Below are 23,089 nucleotides of genomic sequence, written 5' to 3'. Positions count from 1 at the left end.
TTGAATGGTCTGACTCCTCCAGATATCAGAGACCTGTTATGATAATAATAATTATAAAGGTTTGTATTTCCAGAAGAAAATGCAAGTGTGAATGCTGAAGGTTGAATAAAGCTGATCTCCTTTGATCTCTGCGTCTCCATGGCTCCAGTGCTGAGATCATATCAGATTGAAGGAGATCACCACCTTTTGCAATGGAGATGTTCAGAGCAAAGATTTTCTCCTGCTTTGATCTGCTCTGATCTCCATGAGGTGCCTCTCCCATCTGATTTGTATGAGACTTTTTTTCAATTTATTCAGAAACAGTTAAAGATATAAAAAAAAAAACAACAGAGCACTTTTTAAAAAAATTATAATAACTCAAAATGATTACAATGAAGAGTAATACGTTGACCAGTAAGAAACAAATAAAAAAAGCACATTTCGGCACTTTGTGGGTTAATTTTTAACCTTTTCTTATAGACTGCACCAGTCCTGATGAATGTGCCAAATCTGTTGAGAATGTTTAGGGTCAAATTTGGGTTCGATGTGGTCAGGAGAAGAAACAAAGAAAGAAACACTACAGATGCAATAGGGTCCTCGCCTCCAGGCAGCTTCCCTTCTGGGCTCGGTCCCTAAAAAAAAGGTGCACAGAACCCGGTGTCCAGTGATGAGGTCCTAGAAAGGGAACCACAAATGGACTCCAGAGTCTTACTGTGTAACTTTTATGTTCACATTGACAACAGCTGGAATGGCTGGAAGGGGCCGTTCCCAGTCTGAACCTCATGATTTTCAATGACAAAACTAAAAGGTTTCACTCTCCCTGTCAGGGAATTGAACTACAGTCTCCCACATGACAGACAGGGACAGTATCCACTATACTAACAAGGAGATGTGTGTTCAACCACTGTCGAAGACACCGAGAATTAGAGCTAAAACATTTGCCCTGTGTGAGGCTCAAACTCACAACCTTCAGATTATGAGACTGATGCGTTGCCTACTGCACCAACGAGGCCTGGAATACTTTTTTAATGGTTGTTTCTTCATGTCTATATACTTTATACTGCACAGAACTATGCTAGATAGAATTTATGACATGAAATATTCAAACTCACAACCGTTAACTCAGACAAGGCAGGATAGTTACATTTGCTCCTTATTGATGACGATGAAAACTTGATGTTGCATCGGCCGGGAATTTAACCCGGGCCTCCCAGGAGGCAGGCGAGAATTCTACCACTGAACAACCACTGCTCATGTTGCATGAGAGGTCATGTGATCTAACAGCTGAGCTCAGTGGACTCAGGTTACATTGATAAGCCCCTCCCCCACTCTATGTGTGTGTGTGTGTGTGTGTGTGTGTGTGTGTGTGTGTGTGTGTGTGTGTGTGTGTGTGTGTGTGTGTGTGTGTGTGTGTGTGTGTGTGTGTCCTGTGATGGACTGGTGAACCTGTCCAGGTGTCTCCTCCCTGCTACCCTGCACAGGATGAAGTGTAATAGAAGGACTGAAAGAGGATTTGCTTCTTAATGTCAGTAGAATGATCATCAGCCACCAACTAAGAAAGCAGGACTTCTAGTCCAGGATATACGGTAATGAACAATAGAAAACATTGTACCGGGACTGAAACATGTTTATCCTGATTGATCACAGAGTAAAAGAAGGTTAAAAAAGGTTCTGTAAAGACAGAAGAAATCAATGGAAGCACACATGTGTGTTCTTTAGAGACTGAAAGACAGTAGTGATGTTACAAGATAAATATCATTAAAATATGACTGATAGTCATGAGAGAACTGGAACACGCATGAGCAGCACACGGCAGAGCAGAAGATTCAGCAGAGCGGCTCCTACATAGTTCGGCCAGAAGGAGCTGGAAGAAGGAAATTTTGTTCGGCAGGACCCACTGCTGAACTTTCGTCTGACAGAGCCTTTACTCTCCGGCCCCTCGGCTCTGGAACTCAGGCAGGAAAACTCAATATCCTGTCCAAGCTCGGTCCTGGAGGGCCGACGTCCTGCAGGGTTTAGCTCCTCCCAGCTGCAGCACACCTGATTGCAATGAAAGGCTCGTTACTGTTCTTTTTCACAACTTTGGTGATGACGACATCATTAGATTCAGGTATGCTGAAGCAGGCGGAGAACTGCAGCAGCAGGTTTCACTCTCCCTGTCGGGGAATTGAACTACTGTCTCCAACATGACAGACAGGGACAGTATCCACTATACTAACAAGGAGATGTGCGTTCAACCACTGTCTAAGTCTCTCAGGGGCGGAGCCAAACTTTGCACATACGCTTGTGTAACCACAGCGGAGTGTCACTCAAACTGTGGGGGAGGGGCTCACGCAGCACAGCAGTTGGATCACATGACCTCTCTTGGTGGGAATCTGCTGCTATGTGAGCATTGGTGGTTCAGTGGTAGAATTCTTTCTATTTCAATTTGCCCTTCAAAATAAGATTTACGCCCCACATTTAATCTGGCTGTCCCTCAAACACTACCTCCTCTGAGGGTGAACATCATATCGGCTTCAAAACACTATTAACTGACAGAGGAGACACTTCTGCTCAAAACTTCTGATGATGAACCAGATGACAACCAGATGATGAATAGGTGAAATTAACCAGATGGTGAAGTGGTGAATTGGTGTAGTAGTGAATTGAACCAGATGGTGAAGTGGTGAATTGAACCAGATGGTGAAGTGGTGAATTGAACCGGATGATGAAGTAGTGAATTGAACCAGATGAAGAAGTGACGAATTGAACCAGATGGTTCATTTTTATGGACTCATCATATTTTTTCTGGACTCAGACTCATCGCATTGTTTTGTACTCATCACATTGTTTTGTACTCATCACATTTTCCTGGACCCATCCCAGTTTTCTGGAACCAGACTCATTGGATTTTTCTGGACTCAGACTTATCAGATTTTCTGCACTCATCACATTTTTTTTCTGGACTCATTGGATTTTCTGGACTCATCGGTTATTTCCGGACTCATCACATTTTTCTGGTCTCATCACATCTTTCCGGACATATCAGATTTTTCTGGACTCAGACTCATCACATTTTTCTGGACTCATCGGTTATTTCTGGACTCATCACATTTTTCAGGTCTCATCACATCTTTCCGGACTCATCAGATTTTTCTGGACTCAGACTCACCAGATTTTCTGGACTCATCAGATTTATCTGCACTCATCGTTTTTTTGGTTTTTTTTGGCCTCATAATATTTTTTTCTGGACTCATCAGCTTTTTCTGGACTCAACGGTTATTTCCGGACTCATCAGATTTTTCTGGTCGCACCACATCTTTCTGAACTCATCAGATTTTTCTGGACTCAGACTCACCAGATTTTCTGGACTCATCAGATTATCTGCACTAATCGTTTTTTTGTTTTTTTTTGGCCTCATAATATTTTTTTCTGGACTCATCAGATTTTTCTGGACTCAACGGTTATTTCCGGACTCATCAGATTTTTCTGGTCGCACCACATCTTTTTGGACTGATCAGATTTTTCTGGAATCAGACTCATCAGATTTTCTGGACTCTCCGGACTCATCACATTTTCTGGACTAATCACTTTTTTGGGGGGGACTCATCACATTTAAATGGACTCATCACATCTTTCCGGACTCATCCCAGTTTTCTGGAACCAGACTCATCAGATTTTTCTGGACTCATCGGTTATTTGCGGACTCATCAGATTTTTCTGGTCTCATCACATCTTTCCGGGCATATCAGATTTTCTGGACTAAGACTCATCACATTTTTTGGACTCATCAGATTTATCTGCACTCATCGTTTTTTTTCTGGCCTCATCAGATTTTATTCTGGACTCATCAGATTTTTCTGGACTTATCGGTTATTTCTGGACTCATCAGATTTTTCTGGTCTCATCACATCTTTCCGGACTCATCAGATTTTTCTGGACTCAGACTCACCAGATTTATCTGCACTCATCGTTTTTTTTTCTGGCCTCATCAGATTTTATTCTGGACTCATCAGATTTTTCTGGACTCATCAGTTATTTCTGGACTCATCAGTTTTTTCTGGTCTCATCACATATTTCCGGACTCATCAGATTTTTATGGACTCATCATATGTTCCTGGACTCATCCCATTTTTTCTGGACTCACCCCAGTTTTCTGGAACCAGACTCATCTGATTTTTCTGGACTCTGACTCATCAGATTTTCTGGACTTATCAGATTTATCTGCACTCATCGGATTCATCACATTTTTTTCTTGAATCATCGAATTTTTCTGGACTCATCGGTTATTTCTGGACTCATCAGATTTCTCTGGACTCAAAACATTTTTTTCTGGACACATCACATTTTCTGGACTCATAAAATTTTTTTCGACTCGTCACATTTTTCTGGAAACATCACATCTTTCTGGACTCATCACATTTTTCCTATTCTCATGACATTTTTTTCTTGTCTCATCACATTTTGTTCTGGGCCCATCAGATTTTTATGGACTCATTGGTTATTTCTGGACTCATCAGATTTTTCTGGACTCAGACTCATCACATTTGTTTCTGGACTAATCAGATTTTTATGGACTCATTGGTTATTTCTGGACTCATCAGGTTTTTCTGGTCTCATCACATCTTTGGGGACTCATCAGATATTTCTGGACTCAGACTCGTCAGATTTTTTTCTGGAAACTCCACCTTTTTTTCTGGACTCAATTGGTTTTTTTCTGGACTCATCAAATTTTACTGGACTCAACGGTTATTTCCGGACTCATCAGATTTTTCTTTTCTCATCACATCTTTCCGGACTCATCAGATTTTCTGGACTCAGATTCATCAGATTTTCTGGGCTCATCACATCTTTCCAGACTCATCCCATTTTTCTTGAACCAGAATCATCACATTTTCTGGAACCAGAATCATCACATTTTCTGGACATATCACATTTTTCTCTGGACTCATCTGGGTTTTTTTTCTGGACTCATCATATCTTTCCGGACTCATCCCATTTTTCTGGAACCAGAATCATCACATCTTTCCGGACACATCCGATTTTACTGGACCCAGACTCATCAGATTTTCATGACCCATCAGATTTTTCTGGTCTCATCACATCTTTCCGGATTCCTCAGATCTTTCTGAACTTTTTTTTCTGGAATCAGATTCATCAGATTTTTCTCGACTCATCGCATTTTTTCTGGACTCATCACATGTTCCTGGACTCATCCCATTTTTCTGGAACCAGAATGATCATATTTTCTGGACTCACCACATTTTTATGGTCTCATCACATCTTTCCAGACTCATCAGATTTATTTCTGGACTCAGACTCACCAGATTTTTCTGGACTCATCCCATTTTTTCTGAAACCAGAATCATCACATTTTCTGGTCTCATCACATCTTTCCGAACTAAGATTCATCGGCTTTTTTTGGACTCATCACATTTTCTGGACTCAGAATCATCAGATTTTTCTGGATTCTAGGTGAAAACAGAATATAGTTTGTTTTTAAATTAAAGTGAACACGAAAGTGGAAATGGGAGTTTTCTTTAATTAAATTGAAAATCAAGGTGAAAATATGATTTCTATCAAATTAAAGTGACAATGAAAGTGAGAACAGGAGTTCCCCCCTCACCTCCAGAGGAACATAGAGAGTGAGCTACCAGCAGCTTCTCTCTGTGGAAGGGAACATCAGCCCTCACCTCCAGAGTGAACATAAGTCATGTTTGTATATTACATCCATCCATCCATCCATCCATCCATCCATCATCCATCCATCATCCATGATGTGATCCAGCAAACATGTCCAAGCAGTAGTGTTGTGTTGTTGCTTCTCATTGTCAATAGAACCATGAGAAAGTATGAGAGTGACTGATACGCTTGTATGATCACTGGACCTTTTGAAAGCAGTCAGACTCTCATACTGTACCAGTAGCATCTGTGTCATTCACAACCCGTCTCCATCTTAACTGGACTTTCTGTGTACACATATGATTTTGTGTTTTCATCTGTGGACTGGTGGCTAGTGAGTGTGTTGCCTTCAGTGGCAAAGGGAAATAAAACCTCTGCATGAAGAGGAATCATGGAGCCTCCCCCTTCTCAGCTCCAAGTGTCCAAATCTGAACAGCTGGTCTGGGCTCTGAGTGGAAGCTGAGGTGGTCATGTGCCTGGGCCTCCAGTCTAATCCACTGCAGTCCAGGCCAGGAATGAGCGTAAGTCTCACACTCACACTCACACTCACACTCACACTCTCTCTCTCACGGTGCAACCTCAGCTCCGCCCACTACTCCCAGAGTCCAGGATCCATGTTTCACTTTCTCTTGTATTGTTTGATTGGACGTCTTTTCCTTTATAAATGAGTTCCCAGTCATCTGATTGTACCTCAATAACTAGTTTTTCCAGGGATTCCTCTCTTTGGACTCATTTGTAATGATATCTATCTGTTGTCTGTTTTAATCTTTCTGTGGTTTTTATTGTAAATAGTAAAACAACTGAAACAAACAGACATGAAATCACTGATATCATTACTAATACACCACTTACTTTGATATTATCTATAATATGTGTAAACATATTATCACTAAAGGTTGCACAATGAGAAGTGGTCCTGCTGGAATTCAATTAAAACTCCATTGTATTAATGAAATCTTCCACCTGGCTGGCTGCTGTAACATAATCTGACAGGCACCACCGTCTCCGGGACACTAGGTGGAGCTGTTCCGTTCATTAAATGAGTATGTTAGAACCTGCTGCTCTGTATGTGCAATTCATGATGATTTTTGAGTTTTTTTCTCCATCACTATTTTTAGAGTGATCCATTAAAAGACATGTTCCACCACTGTTGATATTTGAGTATGAGTACTCTGCAATATCAGAGCTGATACTGAGAACTGTTACCAGTGCATTCCTGGTTGAAACTGAATGATACATGTTGCAAATAATTAGAATTCAATAATAATTCTATTCTATTCTTTTTTTCTTTCTATTCTATGTGAAGCACTTTGTGTTGCAATTGTTCTGTGTCTGAAAAGTGCTCTATAAATAAAGTTTGATTTGATTAAAGAAAATGTGTCTTGTCTTTGTATACTTCATATAGTCTTGAGTCTGCTTTTAAATTCAGTAGCTCTTATTTCTCAAACTCATAGAGCAGAGGTCTCCAATCCTGGTCCTGAGGACCCCTGCCCTGCATGTTCTAGTTCCTCCCTGCTTCAGCATACCTGAATCTAATGATGATGTCATCACCAAGGCTGTGAAAAAGCCCAATAACGAGCCTTTCATTGAAATCAGGTGTGTTGAAACTGGGAGGAGCTAAACCTGCAGGACAGGGACCCTGGAGGACGAGGGACCTTGGAGGACCAGGGACCTTGGAGGACCAGGGACCTTGGAGACCTCTGATCTAGACAATGGCAACATCAATAGTGATTCTGTAGAAGCCCTCCAATGTTGAATTCTTACCTTTCAATGAATTCTTTCAGAAAAAAAGGCGACATTACAAATGATGAACATAAACATTAATATAAACAAGAGTTTTTCCCCTCAAGAAAAAAACAGTTGAGAGTTGAAAGAAAAATAGGAATGTTGATAAAAACCACCAAACGTTTGAGGTTCAGCATTTCACATTCAAATGAATAAAAAATGACTCGTTTAGAGGTCTGGAATGAAAATGCATCTTTTATTTAAACTTATTCAAATATTGACAAATAATACAAATACTTGGAAAAAACTTCTCCTCTCTCCCCCTCTCCTGGGCACACAAAGCCGCTCCTCCATCCAACAAAACAAGCTCCTGGCATGACTCCAGGAGCACACCTGGAAGGAAGGAGGGATGGAGGGAGGGAGGGAGGGAGGGAGAGAGAGAGAGAGAGAGAGAGAGAGAGAGAGAGAGAGAGAGAGAGAGAGAGAGAGAGAGAGAGAGAGAGAGAGAGAGAGAGAGAGAGGGAGGGAAGGGGAGAGGGGGTTAGGGCGCCGGTGCATATCTGGGAACGAAAGCCATTGGAAGTCTGCACCAAGAGCTCACTTCCGAATGGAGCCCGAAATCCTCTCTGTAAATGGAGCATCACTGACGGCCACTTACCTGCTAAAAGTAGGAGGCCCGGCCCGGCCCGGCCCAGAGTGGGGATATGGAGTCAGTCCGGCTGAGATCCGGCTGGGATGGAACCCGTAGCAACCAGGTTTGGAGACGGAGGCGTTGCTAACTGAGCCGGCTGTCAGGAGCACCTGGTGCCGAGCGGCATAGGCCACACGCTGCTGGTCAGATGGCAGGACATTCTGCCACAGGGCTCTGATATTACTGGCCTGCTGCTTTGAGAAGGTTGGAGCAGTTTCAGCCTGGAGCCCCACCAAGTACTCTGCCAGGCTGTCCACTCGGTCCATCCCCGGGACGTTATGCTCGTCCACAGCCTGGTAATAGAACAGTAAAAAAAAAAGAAATACATAAAAACAACATTAGCACAAGCAAAAACCTAAGATTTAAGTAGAATAGGAGATGTTAGTGAGACCGACCTCTTGCTCAGGTGCTGCTGGACACATAGCTGGTGGCCCAGGAGGAGGATCAGCTGAAGCAGTGGAGACAGAGGTTGTGATGGTGGTGGGGAGAGGAGCAGCAGAGGTGGTGCTGGAGGTGGAATGTGATCCACCACAGGGCTGTTACACAAGACAAGATGAGCATTAGAAATCTACCACTGGAATGAAATAATAACAATGCCACTCTATGTTACTCATGGATTAACAAGAGTGCCCCCGCCTGTCTGTCATATTGTGTCTGGCTCCTGGCAGGTGGAGCAGTGGGAGCAGAAGTGGGAGCAGCAGGTGAAGCAGAGGGAATAGTGGGTGGAGCAGTGGGAGCAAAAGGTGAAGCAGAGTGAGTAGTGGGTGGAGCAGTGGGAGCAGCAGATGGAGCAGCAGGTGGAGCACAGGGAGTAGTGGGTGGAGCAGTGGGAGCAGAAGTGGGAGCAGCACGTGAAGCAGAGTGAGTAGGGGGTGGAGCAGTGGGAGCAGCAGGTGAAGCAGATGGAGTAGTGGGTGGAGCAGTGGGAGCAGCATGTGGAGCACAGGGAGTAGTGGGTGGAGAAGTGGGAGCAGCAGGTCAAGCAGAGTGAGTAGTGGGTAGAGCAGTGGGAGCAGCAGGTGAAGCAGAGGGAGTAGTGGGTGGAGCAGTGGGAGCAGAAGTTGGAGCAAAAGGTGTAGCAGAGTGAGTAGAGGGTGGAGAAGTGGGAGCAGAAGGTGAAGCAGAGGGAGTAGTGGGTGGAGTTGTGGGAGCAGAAGTGGGAGCAGCAGGTAAAGCAGATTGGGTAGTGGGTGGAGCAGTGGGAGCAGCATGTGAAGCAGAGGGAGTAGTGGATGGAGCAGTGGGAGAAGAAGTGAGAGCAGCAGGTGAAGCAGAGGGAGTATTGGGTGGAGCAGTGGGAGCAGCAGGTGAAGCAGAGTGAGTAGTGGGTGGAGTAGTGGGAGCAGCAGGTGGACCAAAGGGAGTAGTGGGTGGAGCAGTGGGAGCAGCAGGTGAAGCAGAGGGAGCAGTGGGTGGAGCAGTCGGAGCAGAAGTGGGAGCAGCAGGTGAAGCAGAGGGAGTAGTGGGTGGAGCAGTGGGAGCAGCAGGTGAAGCAGAGTGAGTAGTGGGTGGAGCAGTGGGAGCAGCAGATGGAGCAGCAGGTGGAGCACAGGGAGTAGTGGGTGGAGCAGTGGGAGCAGCAGGTGAAGCAGAGTGAGTAGGGGTGGAGCAGTGGGAGCAGCAGGTGAAGCAGAGGGAGCAGTGGGTGGAGCAGTGAGAGCAGAAGTGGGAGCAGCAGGTGAAGCAGATGGAGTAGTGGGTGGAGCAGTGGGAGCAGCAGGTGGAGCACAGGGAGTAGTGGGTGGAGAAGTGGGAGCAGCAGGTGAAGCAGAGTGAGTAGTGGGTGGAGCAGTGGGAGCAGCAGGTGAAGCAGAGGGAGTAGTGGGTGGAGCAGTGGGAGCAGAAGTGGGAGCAAAAGGTGTAGCAGAGTGAGTAGAGGGTGGAGCAGTGGGAGCAGATGGTGAAGCAGAGGCAGTAGTGGGTGGAGTTGTGGGAGCAGAAGTGGGAGCAGCAGGTAAAGCAGATTGGGTAGTGGGTGGAGCAGTGGGAGCAGCATGTGAAGCAGAGGGAGAAGTGGGTGGAGCAGTGGGAGAAGAAGTGGGAGCAGCAGGTGAAGAAGAGGCAGTAGTGGGTGGAGCAGTGGGATCAGCAGGTGAAGCAGAGTGGGTAGGGGTGGAGCAGTGGGAGCAGCAGGTGAAGCAGAGGGAGCAGTGGGTGGAGCAGTCGGAGCAGAAGTGGGAGCAGCAGGTGAAGCAGATGGAGATGTGGGTGGAGCAGTGGGAGCAGCAGGTGAAGCAGAGGGAGTAGTGGGTTGAGCAGTGGGAGCAGCAGGTTGAGCACAGGGAGTAGTGGGTGGAGCAGTGGGAGCAGCAGGTGACGCAAAGTGAGTATTGGGTGGAGCAGTGGGAGCAGCAGGTGGAGCACAGGGAGTAGTGGGTGGAGCAGTGGGAGCGGCAGGTGAAGCAGAGGGAGTAGTGGGTGGAGAAGTGGAGCAGAACTGGGAGCAGCAGGTGAAGCAGAGGGAGTAGTGGGTGGAGCAGTGGGAGCGGCAGGTAAAGCAGAGTGAGTATGGGGTGGAGAAGTGGGAGCAGCAGGTGAAGCAGAGGGAGTAGTAGGTGGAGCAGTGGGAGTAGAAGTGGGAGCAGCAGGTGAATCAGATGGATTAGTGGGTGGAGCAGTGGGAGCAGCAGGTGAAGCATAAGGAGTAGTGGGTGGAGCATTGGGAGCAGCAGGTGAAGCAGAGTGAGTTGTGGGTGGAGCAGTGGGAGCAGCAGGTGAAGCAGGGGGAGTAGGGGGTGGAGAAGTGGGAGCAGCAGGTGAAGCAGAGGGATTAGTGGATTGAGCAGTGAGAGCAGAAGTGGGAGCAGCAGGTGAAGCAGAGGGAGTAGTGGGTGGAGCAGTGGGAGCAGAAGTGGGAGCAGCAGGTGAAGCATAAGGAGTAGTGAGTGGAGCATTGAGAGCAGCAGGTGAAGCATAAGGAGTAGTGGGTGGAGCATTGGGAGCAGCAGGTGAAGCAGAGTGAGTTGTGGGTGGAGCAGTGGGAGCAGCAGGTGAAGCAGAGTGAGTAGGGGGTGGAGCAGTGGGAGTAGCAGGTGAAGCAGAGGGAGTAGTGGGTGGAGCAGTGGGAGCAGAAGTGGGAGCAGTAGGTGAAGCAGAGGGAGTATTCGGTGGAGCAGTGGGAGCAGCAGGTGAAGCAGAGGGAGTAGTGGGTGGAGCAGTGGTAGAAAAAGTGGGAGAAGAAGGTGAAGCAGATGGAGTAGTGGGTGGAGCACTGGGAGCAGCAGGTCGAGCACAGGGAGTAGTGGGTGTAGCAGTGGGAGCAGCAGGTGAAGCAGAGTGAGTAGTGGGTGGAGCAGTGGGAGCAGCAGGTGGAGCACAGGGAGTAATGGGTGGAGCAGTGGGAGCAGCAAGCGAAGCAGAGGGAGTAGTGGGAGTAGCAGGTGAAGCAGAGGGAGTAGTAGGTGGAGCAGTGGGAGCAGCAGGTGGAGCACAGGGAGTAATGGGTGGAGCAGTGGGAGCAGCAAGTGAAGCAGAGGGAGTAATGGGTGGAGCAGTAGGAGCAGAAGTGGGAGCAGCAGGTGAAGAAGAGGGAGTAATGGGTGGAGCAGAATTGGGAGTAGCAGGTGAATCAGATGGATTAGTGGGTGGAGCAATGGGAGCAGCAGGTGAAGAAGTTTGAGTAGTGGGTGGAGCAGTGGGAGCAGCAGGTGAAGCAGAGGGGGTAGTGGGTGGAGAAGTGGGAGCAGCAGGTGAAGCAGAGGGAGTTGTGGGTGAAGCAGAGGGAGTAGTGGGTGGAGCAGTGGGAGCAGAAGTGGGACCGGCAGGTGAAGTAGAGGGAGTATTGGGTGGAGCAGTGGGAGCAGCAGTTGAAGAAGAGGGAGTAGTGGGTTGAGCAGTGGGAGAAAAAGTGGGAGAAGAAGGTGAAGCAGAGGGAGTAGTGGGTGGAGCAGTGGGAGCGGCAGGTGAAGCAGAGTGAGTAGGGGGTGGAGAAGTGGGAGCAGCAGGTGAAGCAGAGGGAGTTGTGGGTGAAGCAGTGGGAAAAGCAGGTGAAGCAGAGGGAGTAGTGGGTGGAGCAGTGGGAGCAGAAGTGGGACCAGCAGGTGGAGCAGAGGGAGTATTGGGTGGAGCAGTGGGAGCAGCAGTTGAAGAAGAGGGAGTAGTGGGTGGGGCAGTGGGAGCAGCAGGTGAAGCAGAGGGAGTAATGGGTGGAGCAGTGGGAGCAGAAGTGGGACCAGCAGGTGAAGCAGAGGGAGTATTGGGTGGAGCAGTGGGAGCAGAAGTGGGAGCAGCAGGTGAAGCAGAGGGAGTAATGGGTGGAGCAGTGGGAGCAGAAGTGGGACCAGCAGGTGAAGCAGAGGGAGTAGTGGGTGGAGCAGTAGGAGCAGAAGTGGGAGCAGCAGGTGAAGAAGAGGGAGTAATGGGTGGAGCAGAATTGGGAGCAGCAGGTGAATCAGATGGATTAGTGGGTGGAGCAGTGGGAGCTGCAGGTGAAGAAGTTTGAGTAGTGGGTGGAGCATTGGGAGCAGCAGGTGAAGCAGAGGGAGTAGTGGGTGGAGAAGTGGGAGAAGAGCTGGGAGCAGCAGGTGAAGCAGAGGGAGTAGTGGGTGGAGCAGTGGGAGCGGCAGGTGAAGCAGAGTGAGTAGGGGGTGGAGAAGTGGGAGCAGCAGGTGAAGCAGAGGGAGTTGTGGGTGAAGCAGTGGGAAAAGCAGGTGAAGCAGAGGGAGTAGTGGGTGGAGCAGTGGGAGCAGCAGGTGAAGCAGAGGGAGTAATGGGTGGAGCAGTGGGATCAGCAGGTGAAGCAGAGGGAGTAGTGGGTGGAGCAGTGGGTGGAGCAGGTGAAGCAGAGGGAGGAGTGGGTGGAGCAGTGGGTGGAGCAGTGGGAGCAGCAGGTGAAGCAGAGTGAGTAGTGGGTGGAGCAGTGGGAGCAGCAGGTGAAGCAGAGGGAGGAGTGGGTGGAGCAGTGGGTGGAGCAGTGGTAGCAGCAGTTGAAGAAGAGGGAGTAGTGGGTGGAGCAGTGGGAGAAAAAGTGGGAGAAGAAGGTGAAGCACATGGAGTAGTGGGTGGAGCAGTGGGAGCAACAGGTGAAGCAGATGGAGTAGTGGGTGGAGCAGTGGGTGGAGCAGGTGAAGCAGAGGGAGGAGTGGGTGGAGCAGTGGGAGCAGAAGTGGGAGCAGCAGGTGAAGCAGAGGGAGTAGTGGGTGAAGCAGTGGGAGGAGCAGGTGAAGAAGAGGGAGTAATGGGTGGAGCAGTGGGAGCAGAAGTGGGAGCAGCAGGTGAATCAGATGGATTAGTCGGGGGAGCAGTGGGAGCAACAGGTGAAGCAGAGCGGATAGTGGGTGGAGCAGTGGGAGCAGAAGTGGGAGCAATAGGTGAAGCAGAGTAAGTAGGGGGTGGAGCATTGGGAGCAGCAGGTGATGCAGAGGGAGTAGTGTGTGGAGCAGTGGGAGCAGCAGGTGAAGCAGAGGGAGTAATGGGTGGAGCAGTGGGAGCAGCAGGTTAAACAGAGTGAGTAGTGGGTGGAGCAGTAGGAGCAGAAGTGGGAGCAGCAGGTGAAGCAGAGGGAGTAGTGGGTGAAGCAGTGGGAGGAGCAGGTGAAGAAGGGGGAGTAATAGGGGCAGCAGTGGGAGCAGAAGTGGGAGCAGCAGGTGAATCAGATGGATTAGTCGGTGGAGCAGTGGGAGCAGCAGGTGAAGAAGTTTGAGTAGTAGGTGGAGCAGTGGGAGCAATAGGTGAAGCAGAGTGAGTAGGGGGTGGAGCATTGGGAGCAGCAGGTGAATCAGAGGGAGTAGTGTGTGGAGCAGTGGGAGCAACAGGTGAAGAAGATGGAGTAGTGGGTGGAGCAGTGGGAGCAGCAGGTGAAGCAGAGGGAGTAATGGATCGGGCAGTGGGAGCAGCAGGTGAAGCAGAGTGAGTAGTGGGTGGAGCAGTGGGAGCAGCAGGTGGAGCACAGTGAGTAGTGGGTGGAGCAGTGGGAGCAGCAGGTGAAGTAGAGGGATTAGTGGGTGGAGCAGATGGAGCAGCAGGTGAAGCAGAGGGAGTAGTGGGTGGAGCAGAGGGAGCAGTAGTGGGAGCAGCAGGTGGAGCAGCAGATGGAGCAGAAGGTGGCGCTGTAGCAGTGGCGACAGCAGTGGTGGCAGTGGGAGGGAGAGGTGGAGCAGAGGCTGGGCTGCTCCAATCCACAGTCTGAAAAATATAACAAGACAAATAAAGTTCCCACTTCAAAAGAATCCTTCCTAAAATGAAGTTTAGAATCTTACCAAGGTTTTTCACACCAGAACATTCTACTTAGAGAAAGTGGAGTGGCCAGCAGAGGAGCTGGAAGGTGGGTGGAGCAGGGAGGTATGGGGCGGAGGAGGTGGGATCAGATGCAGGAGCTTGTTGAGAGGTGGGAGTTCCAACAACACAGGCTGAGGAGGTGATGGAGGCTGCTGATGGCTGAGATGATGGAGCTGTCATGTCTAAAGTCAGCACCATCCCCACTGTTGGAGCTCCTTCCTTCAAATAGATTCAAACAAAGAAACACTGGGAGCGCTTCATTTTGGCACCTTGCCATCCTGACCCTGTCTGGCCATTGGAGAGCTCTAAACTCACACAGGAGGTCAAAGGTCACTTCTCTTGTTGGTGAATAGTGATTCATACTAACCTGGAATGAAGCTCTGGAGGTGGAGGAGGAAAGATTCCAGTGATGTGGACCCCCTGGCACAGCTGGATTTAGGGAGAATGAGTCCCTCCTTGGTGGAGGTCCAGCCTCCCTCTGTGTAGAGCAGCACACCCGCTTGGTCCTCAATGCATTTGACGTGCCTCTTCTGGACTCTCCAGATGTTCTGCATCCTCTCCTGGTCCAAGAGAGGCACACCAAGACGCTCTCTGCCCTTCACACCCATCAGCTGATGAAGCAGCCCCTCCCTCCATCATGAGGACAGAGTGGGACTCCCCTCTGGTCTGCCTCCTGCAGAGCAGAGCCAGGTCCTCTTTGAAGATGTGCTGCTCCACCAGGGAGCTCTTCTCTCCTCAGCTGCTCCCTCTTGGCTCTGCAGCAAGGAGACATCACTGCTGTCCCAGGACAGTTTGGACATGAAGGTGGGGTAAAGGGGGTGGGTCTCATTTCTACACCCAGATGCCAGCCGCCGCATGAAGTGGTCAATGTCCAGTTGGACCAGCACATCTGGCCGGCTGGACTGGAGGCCCAGGCACCACCACCTCAGCTTAATAGTCACTTTACTTTGATAGAAAATCTTATTTTCACCTTGATAAAAAGAAAACTCTCATTTTCACATTCATTCATTCATTTTCTTCCGCTTAACCGTTTCCTGGTCGCGGGGGTGACAGTCTGAGAACAGCCACCCAGGTCACAATGCACCGATTAAGAACCTTCCTGCAGGTGATGAGCCCACGGGAAGGTGACACCCGGCGTGGGACATGAACCCACTACCCCTGAGATTGTGAGTCTCATGCTCTACCTACTGAGCTAGCTGGGGGACTATTTTCACCTACATGTTAGTTAGTTAGTTTTACCAGTAGCTGGCTGCTCCATCCTCACTTCTCCTCCAGCCAGACACACACACAACACACACACACACACACACACACACACACACACACACACACACACACACACACACACACACACACACACACACACACACACACACACACACACACACACAAGCTATTTCTCCTGGGAGTCATTTGGAGGGACTCACCAGCTCCACCTAGTGTCCCTGAGACGGTGGTGCCTGTCAGATTCTGTTACAGCAGCAGCCTCCTCTCAGTCTGAGTCCCACACCAAGCCTGTCTGACGTCCGTCTGCAGCTCTCCTCTGACCTCCATGATGTCACTCTCCTCTGACCCTCATGATGTCACTCTCCTCTGACCCCCATGATGTCACTCTCCTCTGATCTCCATGATGTCACTCTCCTCTGACCCCCATGATGTCACTCTCCTCTGGCCTCCATGATGTCACTCTCCTCTGACCTCCATGATGTCACTCTCCTCTGGCCTCCATGATGTCACTCTCCTCTGGCCTCCATGATGTCACTCTCCTCTGACCCCCATGATGTCACTCTCCTCTGGCCTCCATGATGTCACTCTCCTCTGACCTCCATGATGTCACTCTCCTCTGACCCCCATGATGTCACTCTCCTCTGGCCTCCATGATGTCACTCTCCTCTGACCTCCATGATGTCACTCTCCTCTGGCCTCCATGATGTCACTCTCCTCTGGCCTCCATGATGTCACTCTCCTCTGACCCCCATGATGTCACTCTCCTCTGGCCTCCATGATGTCACTCTCCTCTGACCTCCATGATGTCACTCTCCTCTGACCCCCATGATGTCACTCTCCTCTGGCCTCCATGATGTCACTCTCCTCTGACCTCCATGATGTCACTCTCCTCTGGCCTCCATGATGTCACTCTCCTCTGACCTCCATGATGTCACTCTCCTCTGGCCTCCATGATGTCACTCTCCTCTGGCCTCCATGATGTGTGCTGCTCCTCTTCTATTAAGCTGCTGGAACTTACATTTCCCTGACGGAGTCATCTCAAGGGATTAATAAAGCTGAGTCTAAAGTCTAAAGTCTAAAGTCTAAAGCTCCTCCAGTCGTTCTCTTACTGCTTGATGTGGATCTTTAGCTGCTGGATTAACAAGGACTGTTTAGGATGAACTATTTCTAGATGATATATTCTCTCATCTTCTCTCATCTTCTCATAACACCGTGTCAGCAGTTTACCATGCTACCCGAGATGGAGTGATAATGAGACGTCCTGCTTTTAAATGTTGATTTATGAATCTTCACAAAACGTCAATGTCCACAACTTGATTGAGCAGTTCATGTGGGACAATAGTAGTAATAGTTCCATTAATTGTTTATCCACCCATGACTAGATAGAGCGATCATTTATGATCATTAAGGACCTCAAGCAAGATGACATGACTCATGAGCTAATATTATGAAAAGGGAAAAATCTACTGAACATCTAAATAAATATGATCAAACACTGATCATTTCCTTTCAAATATCTAGTGTAGAAATTAAAAACTGAGATCAAACCACTAATATTCCTCACTAAGCTGCTGCTGTGTGTGATATTGTCACAACGTAGACAACCTAAAAAATACTCCATAGAACAGGTTGAAAACCGTCCAGAAACAAAATACCCTCCATGTTTTGTCAATGGTTGCTCATATCTTTATTTTAACCTTGTTTCAATGTCTTGTCAGGGAGTTCCAGGTGATTCTAGATGTTCTCCTCTAGTTTCTGTGTTTTGATTCAAACCAGGAAATGTATAAAAAAGTCTGAGCTCAATCCAAGTTTCCCTCCAGAGACACAAACCCTGCTTCTGTGTGCGGTGGATAAACCAAACCCAGTCAGAACAATGGAGATCCTGCTCCAGTCACATTCATGTGTTCATTCCCACTTTTCCATCCCTGTTCTGTGGAGCTGGATTTGAGGGTTCCAGATGGTTTCCAGCAGTCTGCGCTGACGATCAACCTCCTCCTCGTGCTGGACGATCGTTTGTTCAAACTCTCCCAAAGCCTGAACTGAACTCCTTGTTGCTGCAGGAGATGAAATGTTTCCTCTGTGAGACACGACAACACAGCCGAGAGAGTCCAACAAGCTCCAAACAGTAGTGGTGGGCGGGGCCATCTGTAATATCCACATATCCACAGGAAAGGTTAGTAGTATTGATCAATACTTGTGTGGCTCTGAACGCTCCTCGAACTGACGTCACTCGTGCTGCTCCGCCCCTCCTTTTCCTGTTTCCGGTCTGACGTCACGTGATCACTCCGGATTTTTTATAAAAAAAAATCTAAATTAAACTTTAACAAACATTCCAGACAATGATACTAACTTGGATAATACAATCCAACATAAAATACATACACACTTCAACTAAACAACAATAAGATAAAACTGAAAACAAACAAACAAAAAGAAAAAAACAAAACATAAACTCTGGGTTTTCATTGAGTTTACATTCTTTTACAAAATTATATAATCTTATACTATTTTTCTTCTTCATAAATTGAAGAGATTTAAAATACAGACAAAGCTCTTTGTGAACAAAGTTTAAATTTGGCTTGGACTTCTTATATTTGTTTTTGTGAATGAAAAACTTCCCCATCATCAGTAAAACATTAAAAGTTTGGTCTTGCAGGCTGTCGGCGAGAACTATTCAAATAGAACATTCTCTTTGTCCAGATGAGATGGGGATGCAAATATAGATAATTTATTTACATAGCTTTCATTTACAGTAGTTTGTAGTTTGTTTAGTACTTACTGATGAACCAAACAGTTTGCTTTATTATAAAGAAGTTCTGTGGAGCGTCTCATAGCGGAGCGCCCCCTGCTGCCTCATACAGACCTCTCCCTTCGTCAATCCAGAGATTAAATGATCTGGTTCCCTCGTTTTATTAATTTGAGGTAACGACTTATTATCTCGTTCCCACGTTATTATTATTTTCTCTCTGGCCACTCAGTCCACTTTCTATATCGTTCTCTCTGGTCAAATTAAAAAAAAGATGAGGCAACATGAAGCCTCGTCTGATCATCAGCTCAGTTTTCATCTTCCACTTTAATATCCTGGTAGCAGCGTAGTTTGTCATGTTTTATGGTAGTTTTATAGAGCAGATAAAAACACTGCGCTGCCTCCACCACAATGTTTAAGACAAAACACGAAAGGACGGAGACTTGAAAGTGGGCGGAGCCTTGGGCGGTTTTCCTACTTGTCTTTTATGAGCTCATTCAGTTGAAAAATCAATCCAGCTTAACAAAGTAGAAAACAGGGGATGTAACTCAGTGGTAGAGCGCATGCTCAGCATGTATGAGGTCCTGGGTTCAATCCCCAGCATCTCCAAGCTTTATGTCTGACATCAACAGCAGCAAGTAGATTAATAGAGAGTTAAGGCAGTTTTATGCTTGACGGACAGGCGAGACGTGGACCAGAGCAGGACACAACAACTTGTTGGACATTGGTCATCCCTCGCTCTGCAGTTTCTGCTGGAAATGACTTGAAATGATTCTTCCTGATGCCACAGGGACGTGAACTCTGCAGGACAAAGTGCTTAGAAAAGCTCTGCTGGAGAGGGAAGGAGAAAATACAGGACTTTATTGAATTTGTGAACAGGACTGCACGGAGGGGAGTGGCGGCTGAAATGACATAACTGGGTCACATGAGCCCCGTTTCCACAGTGCCCCTTGGTTCCGGTACAGGACCTGTGGTAACCGTTTGGTGTGCGTTTCCACTGCCACAGTTACCGATACCAACAGGTGCCATTGGTAACCATTTCTCGCTACCCCTCGCTACCCCTCCGTTTGGGATACCAGGCGCAACCTCCCGGATATGAGGGGGAGGAGCTTCAACACTGTCGTCTGCTGATTGGTCTGTGACAATCCAACCGCTACTCTACCGGCAAGCCCGCCGTTTCAAATCAGTAAGGAAAGTGAAGAATGGATCCTTGGACGACTGAAGAAGTGCAATTGCTCCTCTCCATAATCGGAGAAGAGCAAATTCAAAAAGAGCTAGACGGGGCAGTAAGGAATGAGAAAACCTTCAGGGCGGTGTCGGAGAGGATGAGGTGTAACGGCTTTAGTAGAAGTCCTGCACTGGCGGTGGTTGGACGCCATGGACCAAATTTATGGCCACAGACCGGCCAGTCAGGGAAGAGAAGCCGGTTTGGACAGCGCCACGGCCCTGCTGGAGTCTCTGGTGGAGGGAGTTGGTAAGTTTTTAAAATCTGAAATCCATGCTTTTTGTATTCACGCGAGGCGCGAGCCTGTTAGCTTTAGCATGCGGCTATGCTAGTTAGCTTTACCACGCGGCTTAGCTAGTGAGCTTCAGCCCCAGTTATCGGCGCAGTCTGAACGTGTGGTTTGTTTACATTTCTGCAGGAGGAGGTGAGTTGACGGGTGAGGATTTCACCTCCCCTGGACCCAGTAGTGTGGAGGGGCGGTGCAGCACACCGTCACTCCCAACCCCATCACCACCAGCCTCACCACCTCATCCAGGGGTTGGGAATGTGTCGCTCCAGCAGCGCCCGGGTAAGGAGTAGCTTTTACATGTTGTTATTGCAGTACTGGTATTCTGTTAAGTAGAAGTATATACATGCACCATTACATTGAATACTGTGATAAATACCTAACAATGCACAGCACAAATGATGCAGAGTACTGATATATTTTCTGCTGTTTTTGCAGCTGGATGTTTATATTATTATTTTCATGCTTAACGTCACTCAACAACAGATTATGATCAAACAATTAAAGTGCAGAGCAGTGAGGTGATAGGCTCCACCCTGGCAGTGTCTTCCCACACATCCTTGTGACGTTTCAAGCTGCATATTCACTGTTTTGTATATTTATACTTCTGTGAAGTGTCCTTGAGTACTGTGAAAGGCGCTGCCAAATTAAATGTATTATTATATTGTTACTGTCCAATGCTTAACTTAAGTTCTTTCGCCGTTTGCTGTTTAGGCAGGAGGAGGCGGGAGCAGCAACACCACCACCTGACGGAGCTCCTGAGGGAGATGCAGGCCTCAGATGAGCGGGAGGCACACCTCAATAGGGAGTTTCAGCGCCAGCAAATGGAGCAGCGGGAGCGTACACGTCTGGAGGAGGTCCGGGCCCGCCAGGAGGAGAGGCAGGAGGAACGGCGCCAGGGGGTGGCTTTGCTTGCCCAGGCCCTGAGAGCCCAGCGTGGCACAGGGCCAAATCAATAGCCGGTTCAAATATGTAAATAATATGTTCAAATATGTAAATAATATGTTCAAATATGTAAATAATATGTTCCAATAAATAGTTTTTTCACACCCCAATATGCGCATCTACTTTTTGGTCAACACTTGTGATGTGCTGGAGGTCTCCTCTCTGACTGGGGTGTGAATTAAGCCGTATTTTGTGAGGAACAGTTTGAAATGAAATGAAAACTTGTTACAATTCAGATAATTTTTTCTGTCAGACACTTTCAGAAAAACTTGTATGGGGTTGTTAGCAGTGAGCTTTCTGATTTGTTTGGTTTGTAGATGGACAACAAGGGCGCAAAGATCAGTGTTGCAGATTTAATGCAGCCTGAAACAAGTAGAACAAGAAAAACAAAACTACCTCGGGTAACAGTAACAGGTTTTTGAAATAACACAACACTAAACAGGTTCTTCAAATATATACAGCTCTATTTACAAATACTTCATGCATTTAGGACATCGCCGGACACACTCTCCCACACAGGTAGCGAAAGGTCTCTTCAGACATCCGGAAGTTCTGCAGCCACTGTGTGCTTGTGAAGCAAGGCACTATCCTCTCCCACCAGTCGTTGCTTCGAGTGACAGCCCAACTTGTAGGCCTGTGGCGGTGTTGTTGCAGCGCTGCCAGGATGACCTGAGAGACATAACAGCACATTTATACACATTTAAACATCAATCTATTTCTATTTTATTATATTGTATTTTTAACTTTTTCTAGTTTCTGCTGTGTGTGCTTCTTTCTTTTTTACTATCCTGTTGTACCACTGCAAATTTCTCCACATGTGAGATAAATAAAGGATATCTTATCTAATCTTAATTAAAAGCCAGTGATATAAGACAATTGGAAACACTTTTAAAATAATAAAAAAAGGGGAAAAGGACATAATCATAATTACAGGTGAAATTTATCTCTTCCCAATAACTGTACAATAAACTAAAGTAAGTACAAATGGCTTCTGCAGCGGTAAAACAACTACTAGTAGTAACTATTGAAAAAACAACATTTTTATGAGGGTGACATTTTAATGGCTGATTAATCATGATGTGCATTTTAGACATGTAATGGAGTAAAAACTACAGATAATCGCGGCCAAACGTCATGGGGTGAAAGTAAAAGTATGCTCTATATTTTCACTGAAGTAAAGTACAGTTACCCGGTTGCGTCGCCTCTTTCTTCTCTCCCGCAGTCGTCTCTCCTCCTCCTCCCATCTCTCCTCCTCCTCCCGCCTCTCCTCCTCACGGCTCTCCTGCTCACGGCTCTCCGGTTTTGCAAGGAAGCAAAAATCCAGAAGAAAACACACGACGATCTCATAGTCCTCCATGTTTGTTCCTCGAGTTCTCCCGCGTTGACCGCTGCGTAATGGCGTCACATCCTGTGTGATTACGCGGCCGTTCATAACCCCGCCTACATTTCAAACCGTTACCCGTGTAATGGAAACGCGGCACTGATACGGGTCTGGTTACGGATAGTAACCGGTACCTGACCGGTACCGGTACCAAGGGGCACTGTGGAAACGGGGCTATAGTGTCAGAGAGTGCTGGTGTCCTGCATGTTTTAGTTCTCCGCCTGCTTCAGCATACCTGAATCTAATGATGACGTCATCACCAAAGTTGTGAAAAAGAACAGTAACGAGCCTTTCATTGCAATCAGGTGTGCTGCAGCTGGGAGGAGCTAAACCCTGCAGGACGTCGGCCCTCCAGGACCGAGCTTGGACAGGATATTGAGTTTTCCTGCCTGAGTTCCAGAGCCGAGGGGCCGGAGAGTAAAGGCTCTGTCAGACGAAAGTTCAGCAGTGGGTCCTGCCGAACAAAATTTCCTTCTTCCAGCTCCTTCTGGCCGAACTATGTAGGAGCCGCTCTGCTGAATCTTCTGCTCTGCCGTGTGCTGCTCATGCGTGTTCCAGTTCTCTCATGACTATCAGTCATATTTTAATGATATTTATCTTGTAACATCACTACTGTCTTTCAGTCTCTAAAGAACACACATGTGTGCTTCCATTGATTTCTTCTGTCTTTACAGAACCTTTTTTAACCTTCTTTTACTCTGTGATCAATCAGGATAAACATGTTTCAGTCCCGGTACAATGTTTTCTATTGTTCATTACCGTATATCCTGGACTAGAAGTCCTGCTTTCTTAGTTGGTGGCTGATGATCATTCTACTGACATTAAGAAGCAAATCCTCTTTCAGTCCTTCTATTACACTTCATCCTGTGCAGGGTAGCAGGGAGGAGACACCTGGACAGGTTCACCAGTCCATCACAGGACACACACACACACACACACACACACACACACACACACACACACACACACACACACACACACACACACACACACATAGAGTGGGGGAG

At 47.6% G+C, this 23,089-nt stretch overlaps 1 protein-coding gene across 1 annotated transcript in view; it reads left to right on the top strand.

The window, feature by feature from the left end:
• The window catches only part of LOC308128052 (NLR family CARD domain-containing protein 3-like), a 268,285-nt gene that overhangs the window by 203,220 nt on the left and 41,976 nt on the right, over window positions 1-23,089 (top strand). The window lies entirely within an intron of this gene.

The sequence above is a fragment of the Lipophrys pholis genome (assembly GCF_963383615.2).
Source record: "Lipophrys pholis genome assembly, contig: SCAFFOLD_38, whole genome shotgun sequence".
Lineage (NCBI taxonomy): Eukaryota > Metazoa > Chordata > Actinopteri > Blenniiformes > Blenniidae > Lipophrys > Lipophrys pholis.
The sequence above is the reverse complement of the archived record's forward strand: the minus strand, read 5'-3'. Positions and strand labels throughout refer to the sequence as shown.